This window comes from Protopterus annectens, chromosome 4.part1 (assembly GCF_019279795.1).
Source record: "Protopterus annectens isolate FY-2018-M chromosome 4.part1, PAN1.0, whole genome shotgun sequence".
Lineage (NCBI taxonomy): Eukaryota > Metazoa > Chordata > Ceratodontiformes > Protopteridae > Protopterus > Protopterus annectens.
The window spans coordinates 315253464-315267109 of record NC_056734.1 but is presented as its reverse complement, the minus strand read 5'-3'; positions in this window follow the sequence as shown (position 1 = coordinate 315267109).

Sequence of the window (13646 nt, the reverse complement as noted above, 5' to 3'; positions counted from 1 at the left end):
CACCTTCAAAGATACCTTTAGACAGGTCTTCAACATGTAAGCTCTGTGGCATGTGCAATAACTGTGTAATACTGTCATAGCAATACATAGCCAGGTAGGGGTTTGAAACTCAGTACTGATAAGTGTGTTTGTTTGGGTGTGTGTCATCAGTATCCTGTTGGGGTGATTGTGTAATGACAGGATCCATTGCAGTGTGGGTTTTGCTACATTATTATATTGAGGACCTATACGTCCCAATGTCCACATTACAAGGCCCACAGTTTTCAAATACCGTAGAGGTTGTTGTACACAATCCAAAGCCATAAACGTGTGCTGCCATGTGCAATTACGATGTGACAGTATGGATTAGTAAACAATATAGGCAACCATTATAATACCCAGAAACCACTCTCCACCCACGGATCATACACAAACATGCTTGAATCTTTCTCCCTTCTTTTCTTAATTTCTCTCTGTCTGTCTCTCTCTTTCTCTCTGTCTCTCTCTCTCTCTCTTTCTCCCTCTCTGGTAGATGTAGGAAAATAAATTTGTTTTGCATAGGCAGCAGCTTGACCTTTGTAGGTAATGCTCATGAACAGCTGATGGCCTCTGCACGAATTGGAGTCCCCCACTTGCTAATTGCATGTGGAACAGCTGTGATATCATTCCTATAGTCAATTACATGGAAACACACTCCTATAACTAAGCACTTTAGGTGGGTGTTGGCCCTTTTCATTCACTGTGAATAGGACTTCATGTGGATGTCTGACAAACAGTATCACAGAGCATAGTTGGAAATACCTCTTACAACAAACATTGTGGAGACAGGCTAACAAACAGGAAGGGGAAGTTATAGACATGGGGACAGAATGTGAGTATTGTTGTTCTACATTTGAAGTAATGTTGGTTTAACAGGGTTTGTGTGGATATGGCTGTTCTGCATGATTTTAAATATGGCATGACAGTGTTATGTGGTTGAGGAAACTCTCACCTGTAGGGCTATTTGCACACTACCCAGAATTTGGAGTCTTAGATGTGGTGTGTTACTCAAACATTTCCTGTCTTTAGAAATGCAGTAGCATACTTTGATGATTGCAGTCAGTAAATGGTGACATACATGTGTGTTACTGAATTCATATCCCTCAGAAGAGATATGTCACAACAAACTCTGTTACACCAGCAATTTTCTCAGTTTATCACAGCAATATGTCAATATTGGCCCTGTGTTTGTGCCTCTGCCCCCCAAGTCTGTCACCCTTTGTCCATATGTCTTGCAGTAAGAGGTGCATATGTACATTATTTACTGACATCATTCCTGATAACAAGCCAGTGATATATCAGACTGCCAGACGTTATGCATAGTAGGCCTTATATTTGAGGACAAAACCTGGACATTCTGTTGTAGTCTGTATAGTAGTGAGGTCTCTGTACTTATGGTGATTGTTGACAGAGTGTCAGTATTGTGTAGCAGTGTATTGTGAATATGTTACTTGGCCTGTGTACGGACTGTGGTAGATGTCTGTGTTCTTGGTCCTGTTCTATCTGACTTTGCATGCTGCTCAAGTTTCTGGTACCCTATCAGCGTATATGTTTGCAGGGCCAGACTGAGACATATCCAATACCATAGTCAGGCATCAGACTACACTGTAAATTGGGCCAGTATAAGTAGGGTTAGTGTGTGAGTGGCAAATATGAGGATGTTTTTTATTCACACAGTCCATATACTGTACTGTTAATTAGGTTTACCATAATGTGGCTGTGACTGTGTTTAAATTGGTTTTGGGTATGCACTTTCACACTGGGGTCTGCTACTCTGTGCTGTTACATGCCTATAGTGCCTGCTATATTTGCAATTACATATGTATTCCCCCAAAAGAAACTTGGGTCAGTGTTGTGGCAGTCTGCCTGTAGTTTACACAGTGCTTGGTGACATGCCTACCAGCTCAGTGCATTTACCTAGTGTGATGTTATGTCCAGATATTTGTCAAATGTACTGTTGCCTGACCACCATATCTGTTGTCATTTTCTGGAAAAGCAGTGGGATGCTGTGAAGATGTATGTCACTAACTAGTGGGAAGTATGTGGGCTTGGGACATATATATATATATATATATATATATATATATATATATATATATATATACATATATACATATGGGTCTATTTGAAAACACCGACATGCAAAACACCGATGATGAGAACATCAAGACCAGATGATCTGACTTGAAACTGCAGAGGCAAGGTGGATTGTAAAGTTGCAGGCAGATAAACTGAATGGCCTTAATGCCTCTGTTCCTTTAAAACCAATTCTTAAGAAAAGAAGTATACATCAATAATTGATTGCTGTATTCTATTGGTTAACTGAAGCACATGTTTTAGTATTTAATGGGTTCTGTTGTTTTATTCTGTGGATCTGATGAAACACAACTTGTGTGAAAGCATTTATCCTGTGTACTCTGTGTATTAAAGTTTTATACTTTTACAGCCTTGGTGGATGCCTGGTATGTTTGCAGCATTTATCGTATTTACTTCATACTGGGTAACCTTTGGCTACCTTGGACACATTTTCTTCTTTCTCAAATTCTAGGAAATATTCGGCAAGGGAGTTAGTACTTTAGTAATTATCCCAGTTAATGTTTGGGTAATTGAAATCACCCAATATCAGGGTGTTTGGTAGGACCTTTATGTTTCCCAGTGTTTCCAGAAATCCAGAATGGGGGTCCTGGGACATGGTGGGTGATCTGTAGCAAGCTACAACTTGAATTGCAGTTCTGCCCATTGTTAATTGCACGTGGATGATCTCTGAAGCATTGTGCTGTGCCACTAACCTGGAGGTGTGGGTATCCTTGATTAATATGGATACACCCCCGCCTTTTGTATTTCGGTCCGGGTTTTGTGGCTGAAATATATGGTATGAGTCATAGTCTGGTAGTGCTGGGGTGCTCTCTGGAGCCTTAAGCCAGGTTTCTGTTACTGCACATATATCGATTTTCTCCATTCTGCGGAGTGCCTCGAGTGCATGCATTTTGAGGTTTAGACTTCTGGCATTGAGTAGCATTACCCTCAGTTTTTGTTACTTGTGCTATTTATGGCGGTGGTTTCTCTTTTGAGCCTTGACTAAAAAAGGCACTATGGGGATGGCAATAGCCTTGGCCAGTATTCGAAAGCCTAAGGGTGACAGGTGCAAGCTGACTCTAGTGAAGCAACGTGGCTTGTTGAGCATGTCATCCCAGGCTGACAGACACTGGATTCCCCTTTGAATGACACCAGAAGCTTAGCCAGTTGTTGAAATTGATATTTTTTTCTTTATACTGAGGTATCATTCTTGGTGAGGGTAGGATGCTACTCAGGGTCAGGGTCATAGCAGCCTGGACTACATGATCAGAGAGCTCTTCCATGTCTCATTAAATGTAGTCCAGGGAGGTATGGCTCAGGTCATTCACACCAACATGGACAATGACAGAGTCATATTTGTACTTGTTCTGGAGTGACCTGAGTGCTTGTGCTATGTGGCGGATCCTGGCACCTGACAGGCAGCTAACAGTAACCTTCTCTTTGTTCAGCCTAGTGAGTGGGACGTCAGTGTGCCTGACTATAGAGACACCTATTACTAGTGTGTTGGGTATGTTATTTTGCCTTAAGGGCTGTGATTGCGTGGCACACTTTTGTGAAGTATGTGTTTCATGGTTTGTGTTGGGGGGTGGAGGTTGCTTGGATGTCTGCTTTGGAGGTCTCTGTTGCTTTTGCAGATTTTTTATTTAGAGCCTCTGAGTATGTTTTTGTGTATTTATGTGTGTTTTTTTGCCAGTGCTGGTTTCATAGTTCTATGTGAGACTGGTGGTATGATGTAAATAATTTCCTTCTCCTCTTGGCTGTCTGGTTCAGTCTTGGGTTGAGAGAGCTTAGCCTCCAGTTTGGCTGTATAATTGCATCAATTGCTGTATTAGTGTTTGGTGGTAGGAGGAGAAGGTTGTCTGTGTACATGAGGCAGTTGTAATCTTGCCTCAAAATGCCCAGATTCACCAAGTGGACCGGAGAGTACACCTGAAACTGGCCTTTGGACATGCCTGGATAGGTACAGTAAACTGTTTTACTGATTGGCTGGTAAGGTCAAATAGAGAGCTTTGCCCTTCTCTACAGTATAGGGGGTATAGTGCTAAGTTTTATTAGTGCTTTCTATGAGTTTTGAGCAAGTGCTGGGCTGAGAAGCGAATGGTTTGAGTGCCTAATTTGAAAGTTAGTCTAATTCCAAGTGAAAAATTGAAAAGTAGGCTTTGCAGAGCCAGGAATAGTTATACCCTAGCTAACCAGCACTGCCTGGCGCTAATGGGGGTTTTATAGCAGGGAAATGAAAGAGATAGAAATTAGCCCAAAATGGCCAATAAGCTACTAATTTCTGGGCTGAAGCCACTCCTCCAGGGACAGATAGGCTGCTCAAAGGTCCCCTCTCTCACAGATGAACAGAGAAACTTCCTAAATATATATATAAATATATAAATATATATGTGTGTATGTACATGTATACATATAACTACATTTTATATATATATATATATATATATATATATATATATATATATATATATATATATATATATATATATATATATGTATCCATAGCCATGTTATGCGTAAACATGAGTATATACCTTCTCAGATGTATCCCACCATATTTATCTGACATGTGTATATTTAAATATAAAAACATGACTGATTCAACACTATTTTCACAAACAAGTAGTACACAATTGTAGTAGTCAAAGCAGTTGTTCTCTACTGTTCAGTATGTGTACTGAATGATATATTTGAACAAGTAACAGACATCTGTACAGCTCAAATGGCTTAGTGGTTAAGTGCTGTGACCATAGTCTACAGGGTCCTAGGTACATGACCTGCAAGAGCTGTTTATTTTGTAGCTAGGCACAACAAGAACTGTTGGATACAGAGTGGTTAAGGCAGTTTTGAGCAACTTTAAGTGGGCTTGCTCGGATTTGCATGACGGTAAGTTGTGCTAACGTACAGTTAACTGAAAAGGCCTTACATCGTGTAGGCTTTGCTTACCAGTGTGCAAATCTGCTTAGCATTCACATTTAAGCAATGCTTACACCTACTAAGCATAGCTCAGCCCTGGTAATCAGTGATCACATTCCAGTCTGATAAAATAGCAGGGTAATGGCATCTTTAATGTGTATTTAATTCCATGTATATAACATGTTTCTATGTGCTGTCATTACAGTAGCAAGGGGTGTGAGTATACTGTATGGGAAACTTGAGTATACACGGCTAGTACCACAATCTTTTCTCTTTGTATGTGTTTCATACATGGGTAGTATCCCAGGTTATATGCAGTCACACTTGCATGTATTGTATCTTTACATTACTACTTTTAACAGTGTTTTTCCAAGTAAGAGTATATTGCAGATTGTAGTGCTGGAAGCATACACCCCTTCATGCAAAGCTGGACTCTGAGTACTGACTGTCATGTTCTTGGTGTGTGAGCTGTATGTTTTAAGTATCTCCAATTGGATATTGATCTGATATGTGGATATTAGCTGTAGACTACTATGTGTTTAGGACATGTCATTGAGGGCTGCTGTCTTGTAGTAATGGCACATCTATCAGTGTCGATGTCTGTCTGTCAAAATATTCATCCTAATGCATAACCTGTTGGCTAGCTAATTTCTGTCTGTCCTCTATACACATTTACAGATGTCAGGTATCCATTTTGGCTGCTTACAGGCAGTCTATGATTGAATGACACTGACATATCTGCCCAGCTGTGTTGTGAATGCCACAGCTAAGAAACTCCACCCTGTATGCACCACATGCCATGGATACTTCAACCAGACTAACACAGTCAACAGAACATGCTTGGGTAGAGGTCTCTAATCCAGACACTGGCCATGTTATGTAATATATGTTGCATACATGTAATTTGGAGCACCTCACTGGCCATCTCAAAGAGAAAACCAGATGATTGGATGTTGAATTTAACTGTCACCCTGGGGATCATGCAAGTGGCATCAGTTGATAGATGGCCCGCTGACATATGTCAGGTGGCATGATACCAGTGTACCCACATGCCCTACTCTTCTCATCTCTTCATGGACATTAGCCTGGTACACACCTAGGACCTCAGTACTGACAAATGTGTCAGTGTGCATTACTGAGAATAACAGTGTCTATGTGTTTGTAAACTTGTAGTTGAAAATACTCTGAGGGACTTCTCATCCACTAAACCCCCATTGCTATACTTATAAACAGCTGCTACTGTAATTGACATTAAATGTACCTTGTTACACTCTTCACCCTATGGGCTACCTGGAGCTTGCAGTACTAGCATAACACTGTTCTACAAATAGGTATATAGGTGTAGGTTACCCTCTGAGTCCCGACAAGTGTGTGTATGTGTATGCAATTGTGTGTGAGTGTGCATATTTGTAGGAGACAGCATTCTGAGGCCACATTCTCCAAATACAATAAACTTTGCCATACATTATAAGGGATAGTGATGTTGCTGACATTAAGACAGCCATGACAAACTATCACCCTACTATCCCTGTGGAATGTGCAATACATGCATATCCCTGTAGTAACACTGATTAGATAGACAAGGGTTTGTATTGCAGTCCTGGTCAATGTGTGATTGTGGGTATGTCAGAGCATTATCATGGGTTTCAGTGAGTACAATATCCAATGTGGGGTGCTGGTGCTGGGTATACTGTCTTTACACCATGGTACCTCCAGTACATGTCCCAAGGTCCACTGTATGAGGACAGTTGTCACCATCAACCATACAGTAACTGATTACATTATCCAACCCAATGATGCATGTGCTGTGTGCAAAAACTATGTAACAGAATGGACTCACTGATAAGGTAGTTAGCACTGCTAAACCCAGGTCTGTCAAATGTGCCTATGATTGTAAGTGTTTGTCAATGTGCATATGACAGTATATCATACTATATATTGTTAATTAACACCCAGTACATCCCCTATTACCATACTGTACAAGGCTTGGTGATGTTCTTCACTTAACAGGAAAATCGGGACACACCTCACCCTAAAAGGTCTGTGGTGTGTGCAATTAAGGCCAAACACATTAGTAGCAATAAGTACCTAGGTAGGGGTTCTATTCTTGGTGTTGCCAAGTAAGTGTGTGTGTGTATGTGAAGGGATCTACTTCAGTTTGCAGAAAATATATGTCCCAGGAGATCATTTGCCTGAGAACTAACTGGTAAAGGGTAACATTTCAAAGTAATCATCAAGTGCAAATACATTAAATCAAAACTAGTAGGGGATGTGTAAATGCCCTCTTCCCCACTGTACAGCTGTACAGCAATACTAGAGTTCATATATATACATGGGTGCTGTTGTGGGCACAGCCACCCACAGTGGGGTTATTGTTGTGCGTATCCCCCTGCTTAGTGTGCCATTATATTGTGCAGTTTATGTTAACAGGTTAAGTAATCGTTAATCACATTATGTGTGTTTCTATGCCACCCCACACACTCCAAAGTGGGGGGCTGTGCCTCCAACACCAGCACACCTATGTTTACCAACTCCAGGAGTGCAGTACCTTGGGGATGAGGACATATACCCTGCCAGTACCATTGCAATGACATTAAACTGGCGGACTGATTATTTACTGATGTGATGTTTTGGCAGTTTGCTCTTGGTGGAATTGCATAGGCCAAAATGAGTTCACTGCAACATGAAGTAAATCCATATGAACAGTATTCTCTGTGTATTGCATCAGCACCAAAGCCTCTGTGTGTGTGTTATTCACAAACATTCAGTGCATGCCACCCAGTAAACTTACCATTGTCCACTGTAGAAGAGCTGCTTACATCAGCCACCATGCACTCACCTGTAGACACCTCTCAGACCTATCAGCCATGTGGCACATGCAGTAACTGTTATACAAACCTGCTACCGGTGTTCAGGTGTACCCGGGATATGACACAGTCAGTGTGTCACTACAGTGCCACATCCCTTGTAGGAAAGGACAGCAGACCAACATCCTGCTGACACACAGACACCTAGAACACAAACATGGAGACCACAATCAGTCAGTGTTAATAACAGCTATAATGCATCATGGCTGGACAGCTACCCATCCTGACGTGTAAGCATTAATCATTCTAGCTGAAAACATGTTAAACAGCATTACATTGCTAAACCTTAGTACATTCACCCTGTGCATCAGAACCATATTAGCATGTCTCTGCATCAATGGAATGGATGACAGGGATGTAGCACAGGTATCATCATATGCATAAGGTGAGTTGTGGGTTTGCCAGAGGCCTGGGCTGAGCCATTTGGTTGATATCATGTGTGTGGGTTAGGGGGTTCTTTATTAAATGGGCTGTGCAGATGTGGTGTGTGTACGTATGGAGGTGGACAAGGTGTGTTGGTGATATGTGTGTGTATGTATGCACACATTTCTGCCATGTGGCTGCCCTATAAAGGAGTTTGTTGGACAGCTGCAGACCATACATGTCTGGGTGTACAGTTCAACATCCGGCTATGGACATGGAAACTGTGCCTACCAGGGGTTCCATGGGCACTACCAGGCAGAAGCCCAGTTATGGTACTCTCCCCTGATGATGACACTTGTCCGCTGGATCCGCTTCCCTCTTGGGACCGGCCAGGACCACGTGCATGTGGCCTGCTGTATTGTGGTGTGGACAGCACCTCCCTGCAGTGTTGGTGCTGGTACTGCCACTAAGGGAGCAGCTGTGAGTTGTTGCACATCCATGTAGACCACCACCTGTTGGTGTCGCTGACCTAAGTCCACATGGCCGACACCCTACTCCCACCACATGCTCTACCACAGACACTGCACAGTCGAGGATTCCCACCATCTCACCTAACTGTCTATCCATGACCTCTGCAAAATACATGTGGGCACCTGCAAGATCACGGATGTTGTCACATACAGCAGGAAGACTAGCCCTCAGGAGCTCCAACTATCTCTGGTGTAATGTTCCATATGTGCCTGTGCCTCCATGACGGGCCAAAACATGTGTATGGTGACACCTGCTGTGGCATTTCTGCCAGGGGCATGATGGCCAGCAGCACTCCTACAAGCACCCCTGTACATCTGCCTGTGTGGTACCTCACTGGTCATACGGCTATGGCTGATGTGTACAGACACACTTGCACAGACACACTTGCCATAGTCACCACACTATCCTGTCCCATGCCACCACTCACCAACTGTCCCTCATCTATGGCCCCATTGATCCCGGGAACTATCGACTTATTAGCCTGACGAGCCTGGTCTGTAAGGCCATGGAACATATCATCATGGAACTCATAAACAAAGACAATGGTAACCTCCAAACTCTGGATCCCACCCAGTTCAGGTTTGTGAAAGGCAGATCATGCCTCCTGAACCTGATCGACTTCTTTGAGGCAGTCAACAAAGCCGTAGATGAGGGTAAGGTGGTTCACACAGCCTATCTTCACCTCGCCAAGGCTTTCGACACCAACTCCCATTCTGGAATTATAGCTAAACTCACTAAACTAAGTATAAATCCCTACAATACTCGATGGGTTGCCAACTGGCTCACTGACAGAACCCACACTGTAAAAGTTGCAGACTCCAAATCTGACCTCAAAGCAGTGACAAGTGGAGTACCACAGGGTTCCGTCCTGGGACCTTTCCTGTTTGGTATCTACTTCTCTGAAGTACAGGCTAACAAAGAAGGCCACTGGCTAACGAAGTTCACAGATGACTGCAAACTAGGAGCCATAGTCAAGTCCCCAAATGATGTGGACATCCTACAGAAGGGCCTTGCTGAGACAGATGCCTGGTGTCAGAGCCATGGCCTCAAGCTCAATGCCAAAAAGTGCAGTGTCATCCCTTTTGGTAAAAACTCTGTACCTATGAACTACCACATAGGCAGCAATCGACTTAACACCAAATGTGTGATAAGAGACCTTGGGACCCAGGTGGTCAGTAGTCTCTCCTTTGATAGTCACATTGCCACAGTAGTCAGGAAGTCCTTCTACATGGCACACCTTATCATAAAAGGGTTCTCATCCAGGAAAAAAGAGGTCATTGTTCCCCTACTGACACTCATTAGACCCATTATAGAGTACAACGCCCCTTTTGGAATGTACCTCACAAGACATCTGCAGCAGCTGGAAAGGCCACAGAAGTACCTCACAAAGAGGATTACTGGCCTCAAACAAATGCCCTACACTGACCGCCTCAAAAAACTCCAGCTTTACTCCGTAGCATATCGCTTACTTCGAGGTGATCTCTGCCTAACATATAAAGCTATGTCAAACCCAGAACTGGTGGACATGCTGCACCTAAAGAAATCCCAATCCCTCCAAGCTACACGCTCTAGGGACTTAAACCTTGTCACCACAATAAACAGGACATGCTGGAGGGATAGATTCCTGTCCCAGAGACTTCCCATACTCTGGAACAGGCTACCCATTTATGTCAAGTAAAGTTCTTCATTAGCACTCTTCAAAAAAAATCTTGATGCAAGGATGGGAAATAGGAAATACACCCTGTGGATCATTTATGTGTCTCTGGTTGACAGTGGCACAGGAAAATAACTTTCTGGTGCCAGTGGCATAAGCCAGCAAACCTTGTTGGCTAGGCTTACATAGGCCCTTGGGCCGATAGCCTAGTACCTACCTATGAACCTATGAACCTATAATCTATGGCCACTGGTGATGGGGTATGTATGGGCATTGTGACTGTGTGTGGGGATGGGGTAGATAAAAGTTGGATGTCAACCAATGGCACTGATTCAGCCCCTGACAACCCCACTTGCACATCACTATGCCTATCATCATTGTCAGAGTCTGTATGGACACTAACATCATTTTGCCTGCAGGAGGGACACTGACTCATCTTGCCACCTGCGAGGGGCAGACAAGAAATGTAAATTGAGACCTGTATGGTATGGTCTATACACACACACACACACACACACACACACACACACACACACACACACACACACACACACACACACACACTTACAGGTGAGGTGGTACAAAAATATTACACAAACATCTCATTACCCAACAGTCAACATGCATGACATATGGCACTCAACAGCATGCACTGCAGCCATACTCAATCCTTGTTGCCAACATTATACATCTTTGAGATGCATGAGTTGTGTTAGTAGGTGATGCCCCTTCCCCTAGGAACACACTACACCCATGTACACAGTATTGCTGTGCACCTAGACAGCACATTGGCATGTAATGTGGAACATACCTCACAAGTGCACACACCATTGCTGAATGTGTATATGTGTGGCAGTTATGTTTGCTCTGTTTCTCAAAGCCCCTATGTGTTTGTCTGACACATACCTGGGGTGGTATGAGGACTGATGTCAGTAATTAATGCCTGTCCTTTCATTTGCAGTTCTCATCATCAGCAGTGCATGTATGTGCAATAAAATCTGGTTACACTGACAACCTTCAAAGCTTAATGTGGATATGAGGAGTGTACAGACCCTTGTTGACATGCCAGCCTCTTTTATGATATGCAATGGGACCACAATACTGCATTTGTTAACATTACACACACCCGATATGTGACATATGACCTGTGCAGTCCAATGCAGTATCAAACAAATGTGTTAGTCGTGTGATGCTGAATGAGATGCATACAATATGTGTGGTTTGCATAAGTGTGCACACCCTTAACATAATGGTTTGTTGAAGCACCTTTTAAGTGAACTACAACAGTCACTGTTCCTGGAATGGGTGGACTAGCATGGTCCATCTTCGTTTGCCATTATTTGGTCACTCTGCCCTATAAATGTCCCTCAACTATGCCAGATTGCAAGGTCAGCTCATGTGCACAGCCCTTTGAGGTCACACAGTGGCTTCGCTATTGCTGTAGAGTCAGTGTTATGTCCGGCACAATTCATAATCTTGACTGTGTTCAGATACAGCCATTCTTAGCAAGCTTTGGATGTATGGTTCAGTTCACTGTTGTGTTTCAAGCCGACACCCCTCCCCATCCTCAGCCTTATTGCAGATGCTTGACAACTATGGGCCACGCATGAGTGTTATTTTGCAGTGGTCCAAATTCCAAACACCATGTGTACCGGCCTAGTTCCAGCTAATGAACAGCAAATCTAAAGGTGTCCACTGGCCCCTGCAAGCTAAATATTGGGGATGGTGGCTCTGAGGTGGGGTGATGTGTTGCTTGTGCACCACACATATCTTTATGAATACTGTCTGTAGGTTTGAGCCTTGGTCTCATGACACCATTACACATTGCAACACATGCCTTTGGGAGACTTGATGCTATGGTTATGCTACCTGTAGATAGCCCTGGATGATGAATCATGTGGAACAACTCTTCTGTCTGATTACCCTAACCCATAGGCCACACTTATGCAGAAACCAGGTAATTGTCGACACAGGTACTGTATAGGCAGTACTTGCTAGACATTTCTTCAAGTCCCTCAGTGTTGCTGCATGTTTCTGGGCAGGCTCCATGACCAGTTTGCAACATGTTTTATCATTTGTTTTGGATGGCCATCTGTTTATTTTCTACATCACATCAATGTTGTCCTGTACTTCATACACACATACATGACTGTCTGCACTGTTTGCTATGGTATATGCAATGGTGAGGTAAGGCTTCTTTTCCCACTCCTGGGTACTACCTTTCAGATATGGGATCCATTTCATGGTTTGTAAGATGTGTGCAAGCCACGGCTGCCTCTGTTTCAGGTGAGTGGGCAAATGTCATGGACATACTTCTTGGATAGCAGACCATGACTTGGTGTGGCATTGAGGCCCTGTACTTGATGGAAGGTGTGTACTCAAGAAGAGTGAATGCTCTCAGTACATCACAAGCTGCTTCCACGATATCTTATTTGGAGTGTGTGCACACATATGCTTCCAGTGTTTGTTAAGGTATTTATTCCCCATATTTGTTGTCCTAACATAGGATTCAATATTACACATTCATTCCTCATGTTAGGATCACATTACAGGTTGTAAAAGATGTGGAATGTGGAATTGTGGTTTGCCGTTGTTTATATCAGGATCAGTTGCCATTGTAATAATCGTGTATACACTGTTGTAGCCACTGCATAAGGGTAATGCTTCAGACATGTCCCTGCTGAGGGCCAATTGTCCCACCATTATGTTCATCTCTGTCCACACATTTTGCACTGACAGGTTGTTAGGTATACTGCAGGACTTTTACATACCCTTCAGATATGCCACTATGGTGACCACTGTGATGCAGTGCAGTTAACACCAACAATAAGTGAACATGTACAGCATGCATTATGGGTAGGTGTGTTAAATGTGTTCATGGCAAATAGCATGGCCATAACATGGCCGGTGTATTGGCAAACCTGAACAAAACAACTCCATACTCACCAGTTATAGGCTGCTGCCCCAGTTGCATACCAGAGTGACCTAAATAGTTGTGAGACAGAAGTAATGTCAGTAGTCACACCTGTGGCATTGGTACAGGGTGGGAGCAGCATTTCAGCACATCGACAGTACAAACCTACAATACTAGAGATTATGCACATCTGTTCATTACTTCACTGCAGCAACAGACTATCTTATCTGACATATGCATGTAGATACGTTACAGATAAAAATGGATAAGCAACAGTGGTCTAGTAATGTTCCCTGGGGCCTTACCT